This window comes from Cetorhinus maximus, chromosome 20 (assembly GCF_964194155.1).
Source record: "Cetorhinus maximus chromosome 20, sCetMax3.hap1.1, whole genome shotgun sequence".
Lineage (NCBI taxonomy): Eukaryota > Metazoa > Chordata > Chondrichthyes > Lamniformes > Cetorhinidae > Cetorhinus > Cetorhinus maximus.
The window spans coordinates 44,425,651-44,431,146 of NC_135898.1; the positions used below are offsets into that span (position 1 = coordinate 44,425,651).

Here is a 5,496-nt window from a genome sequence, read left to right on the forward strand (position 1 = left end):
CACACAGAGGGAGCAGGAGCAGGAAGAGAGCAGGAGCACAGAGCAAGCATCAGCACGCAGAGACCAGGAGAACGGAGAGTGCAGGGGCATGGAGAGAGCAGGAGAACTGAGAGACGAGCACTGAAATAGCAGGAGCAAGGACAGAGGGCAGGAGCATGTAAAGACCAAGAGCATGGAAAGAGCGGGAGCACAGAGAGAGAGAGAGAGAGCAGGAGCAGGGAGAGAGAGAGCAGGGGCACGGAGCGTTAGCAGGGCCATGGAGAGAGCAGAAACACCAGGAGAGCAGGAGCATGGAGAGAGCAGTCACACGGAGAGAGCAGGTGCACAGAGAGTGCAGGGGCAAGAGTAGAGCAGAAGCACAGAGAGAGAGGCGCCATGAATAGAGCAAAAGCACAGAGAGAGAAGGAGCACATCGAGAGCAGGGGCACTGAGAGAGCTGTACACCAACTTTTGGATTTGGTTAAGATGAGATGACTCCTTGATGCAGCATTGACTCAATTTCTTGTGTCGCTTTTATTAAAAGTGGGTGTGGAAGATCAGGATCACACAGAAAGAGAAGTAGCACAAGGACAGTAGGAGCACAGACAGAGAGCAGGAGCAGGGAGAGAGAGCAGTGGCACGGAGAATTATCATGGGGCATGAAGAGAGCAGGAATACCAGGAGAGCAGGAGCACAGAGAGTGCAGGAGCATTGAGAGAGCATGCACACGGATAGAGCAGGAGCACAGAGAGGGCCGGGGCATGAGTAGAGCAGAAGCACAGGGAGAGAAGGAGCACAGCGATATCAGGAGCACTGAGAGAGCTGCACACAAACTTGCGGGTTTGGTTAAGATGAGATGACTCCATGATGCAGCATTGACTCAATTTCTTGTTTCACTTTTATTAAAAATGGGTGTGGAACATCCTTTGGGGTGAATAAACACGCTGGCTTTGCATCTGGTCTCAATGTGATGTGATGGGCAGTTTTCAGCTTCCCCAGACCTCAAAATAATTGTAGGATCTCTGTTCACAATTGTGTCTGTTTTTCTGGGTTTCTGAGTTCATCAACTTCATAGATGAGTTGTAGATCTGTGCAACCTTTTCGGCTTAACAGCGAATAACATTTGCTTTGGAGAATGTACAAAGCTTTAGAGATTTCTCTTCCTTTGTACTGAAGTTTCGCAGTCAGCTGTCCTTTGACCTTTAAGTGAATGCCTCCTGGATCTTGGGGTCATATGGCTGCAGGTATTCTTTCTATACCTTCTTCTCCACTGTTCTGTGTCTGAAAGTACTGAATCTCCTGTTCAGTATCTAATTTGAGGTTTGGTTTATGTCCATTGACCATAATGTCTGCACTCCAATAGTTCCCATTAGATCCTGTAATTTCTCCCAAGAATGGCATTTCATTGTATTTTTCATCTGCAATTCCCTGAATACTACATGTTTAATTGGTTTCTACATGATTTCCTGCATTAGGAGCTTGCTGCTGCAGTATGCAGATTTAAAATGTCCTCTCCCCTTACAGGAATGACACTCTGCATTTCTGGCAGGACATTTTTCATGTCAGTGCAACCTTTTCCCACCACAGCGAGAACACTGAGTGACGGAGGCTAGTCTTCACTCTCGGTATTTTTGAATAGTTACCCTGTTACTTCTGTGTCCAATAAACTGCATTGTGTCCATCGATTGTCTCCATGAGATCTCCTTGTCACCTCGAATAAATAGATGATTTTGCTTTTGAACTTCTGACTGCCTTGTTAACTGCACAGGCTTCGATAGTGTCAAATCCTCCTTCAACTGCAGAAAATCTGATCAAGGCCCCTCTAAGACTCCTACAACAATGGGACCCCAAATTAAATAATCTTTCACATCTCCATATTCACAATTCTCAGCCAATCAATGTAAATCATTAATGAAAAATCTGCTCTTGCACTCTCAATCTTTATTGAGTTTCATCCTTTCTACAACATTGTTCCTTCTAAGACTGAAGAAATGTGTCAAAGGATTTTATAGCCTCTTTATATGTCACTGTTTCTTCATTTATGCCCTTTTTGACCACCACATCGTCTGCACTACTGCGTGTGACCTATAGAAGAGTACTGACCTGTTCTCTATTAGTCTTCACTGTTAATCCTAAAGCTGTTCCATACCTCGTAAACCTACAGTGCCAGTTCTACCTCTTCTCGTCTTTATCCAAGCCTTCCACCTGGTCAAAATACTCAGGTAGAGGTAAGATTTTCACCATGGCTTTCATCACTCTAGCCTTTCTTCACGTTCTGTTGCCATTTGTCCTGCGCTGTACTTGTCCCCAGGGCCTAGTAGAAGGGGTTGCAGATGATGCCAAACACTAGGTCCTAGGGTCTGGGGGGCCCCAGCTCATTGCTCTAAATGCAATTTGTTGTTGTCCCCCTGCCTGGGCAGCCAGAGGCAGAGCTGCAGGCCTGAAAGACTGACATAAAAAAACATCAGAACATTCTTCCCGGGAGTGTCGATTGTTTAAAAATCCAGTTTTTCAGGTCAATTTCACTGTCTAGCTGCTACTGCTGCTTCGACCTTCGGGCAGAGATCATGACTCCCTTTTCCCTTTGAAAAGCCTGCCAGGAAACAGAACTTGAAGGTCAGCAACAGCAGCAAGTGGGGGTTTTCTTGCTTGAAAAATGGTAAGTGAATTCTTTGCTTTGAGCCAATTCGATGCTTGGTGGGCAGCGGCAGGGAGGGATGGTCATAGGAGGTTGGGGGAGGTTCGAGTGGTGTTGAAGGTATAGTGGATGTGGGGAGGTTGGGTGGGTTGAAGTGTGGGGTTTGTTGTGGGTGTTTGAAGGGTGGGGGTGGTTCTGGGTGATGGGTGTTTGGGGGTGTTGGTGACATTGCGGGTTATGAGGATGGAAGGATTAGGGCGCTGGGCCATGGTGGATGTTTGCAGTGTTGGGGGTGGGGGGTTGGTGGTTTTGGTGGAGGAGGTGGCGGTAGGTTGGAGATGTTTGGGGGTGGAGGTGGCTGGGGGCATTGGAGGGGTATTGTGAGTTTGGAAGTTGATGTGGGGGGGATTTGGGTTTGGGAAGTGGGGTGGCAGCTGTGTCATGGGCAAAGGTTGGGGGTGTGGGGTGGTCGATTTTGCTGTTGGAGTTTCTTCCCAAAACTTACATTTTTCTATTTTAGATTGCAAATTCACATTGTACAACACAATTTGTATGACAGCTTCTGGGGGAAAGGGAAACAATCCAGCTCTTGAGTTAAGACTGCGCTGAATTTATGTACTATGTCTCATTCTTCCCTGAAAAACTCAGATTAGCAAATCACCCTACATTTTTCCCTGTGGACATCTGATTGACAAATCTGGGAATAGTGCCTTTAGCATAAAAGGGACAGATGCTATTTATGGTATATTGTGGGTTGTTGCCAGAAAATTCAGAATGATACGATCGTGTAAGCCACAGAGTTGAATTGTAGAAGCAATGATTTCTTTGTAGCCACTTTTCGAACATCAGTTGATTGCTCAGTGATTAATTATCCTAAAGGAATTAGCATAGGGCCTCCAATTTTGCCACTGCTATAGTCACCCTGTCTACTGCATGTACGTGTAATGAAAAAAAGATAAAACCTACGATTATACAGCAAATTTCACGATATCTCAAATCACTTTACAACCAAATACTTTTGAATTGTAGTCATTAGTGTAACGTAAGCTATGTTATCAGATGGCAGAGCAGGCTCGAGAGGCTGGATAGAGTACTCCTCCTCCTAATACGTATGTTCCCATGGCATTCTGGATGGATGAGACGAGCTGGACTGGATGGCCTTTGTCAGCCATAATTCTTTTGCAAACACAGGGTGGTATCATGGTTGGAGTTCTGTTTATTTTATTGCTAATGGAACTTTACTGTGAGCAGGCTTTGTGGGATGAAATTGCCAGGACAGGGGTACATAAAAGGCTCATAGTGAATCAGTAACCCTTTTTACACAGCACAAGATTCTTAAGAGTCTTTTCCATTGACTTTAATCTTGTCCTTTAGTCTACTTACCTATCGTCCCACTCTATCTTGGTGCTTTTTAGAATTATTTGAGGAATGAGATGCCATGATAGGGTTGGTTGCATCGTAGATATTGAGAAAATATTGTGGTGAGAAGAAGCATTCAGCACAGTCTTAAGACTAACCAATCAAGAAAACACAGACACAATTGTGAGCCATTCAGTCTTTGTCCTCTCGACTCTTAAAAGTTGTGTCGTAGAGAGACACCTGAGGACTCCACTGCTTCTCACTGACAGTAAAGGCCTATGTTGTTCAATCATTCCACTTTATTGCTCAAGGGTCAATTGATCATCTACCCTGTCAGATTACTGACTAAATAGAATCCAGTTGCATCACTTCTATGAAATAATTATATTGAATAATATTATGCACACAGACAGGAGAAAGTCTTCTAATCATTTGACAAAATGGAAAAGATCTTTTGCAGTTTATCTGGGTTACAAGTATTGAATCTTTCCTCCAAATATGAATTTACGGTTACTGTGTTCATACAGTGCAATGTGCAGAACAGGTTACTGTGGGCTGACAAAATCACTGAAATCAGTGTTATCATCTGCACAGTGTGATATATAGCTAAAGGATATTTTCCTATTAAATTAACAATATTGCACAATGCTCATATTTGTATTCTCTGCTTTGTTTAATAGTTGCGGTGGGGTCACCTATAGGGCACACTCAGACTAACACTGCATTATGTCATTGCTGCTCTTAAAGTTAATGACCCATTCTGCATATATATCGGACATTGTTTGTAACCAGATGCCAACAAAGGGTGACGGGTAGGGGCTCTGCCACATTTCCACCTCCACCCTGAATAAGTCTGTGTCGGGAAGGCCCATCGGTGGCGGACTTCCCATCCCACCGCCAATTAATGTCCAATTAAGGGCCTCTTCCCATGGTGTTTGTATTCAGCAAAGGCGGTGTGTCTGTCACAACACTGGGAGCAGTGCAGGTTGCATGTGGTCTCTCGGGGGGAGTCCCCTGTTCAAAGGCACTCAGTGCCTGATCAAGGGAGCCAGCATCAGGAAGGTATGATGGGGTGGGCCCACTGAGAGCCACACCTCTGCCCTTCTGCTTACCCCCCTATATCCAGCCTCCCCCACGAATCCCATCTGCCATTACTCAGCTTTGCCTGGGATGCTCGGCCATCCCAGGTCTCCTTGTGGATGTTTTTCCCACACCATGCACGAGAGCTGCCGAACTCTGATTCGCCAGCAGCTCTCATTGGGTCTGTTCCCGATGTTTTCTGCTTTCTGCTCCCCGGGGTCCTGACTGGACCTGAAGGGTTTGAAAGATGCTGTCCATGGAGCCTTGGTGAGTTTCTGCAGTGCATCTTGTAGATGGTACACACTGCTGCCATTGTTCATCAATGGTGAAGGGAGTGAATGTTTGTGGAAGAGGTGTCAATCAAGTGGGCTGTTTTGTCCTGGATGTTGTCAAGCTTCTTGAATGTTGCGAGAGCTGCACTCATCCAGGCAAGTGGGGAG

At 45.6% G+C, this 5,496-nt stretch overlaps 1 pseudogene across 1 annotated transcript in view; it reads left to right on the forward strand.

Moving 5' to 3' along the window:
• The window catches only part of LOC144695061 (interferon-induced protein with tetratricopeptide repeats 5-like), a 97,548-nt pseudogene that overhangs the window by 12,069 nt on the left and 79,983 nt on the right, over nt 1-5,496 (forward strand). The window lies entirely within an intron of this gene.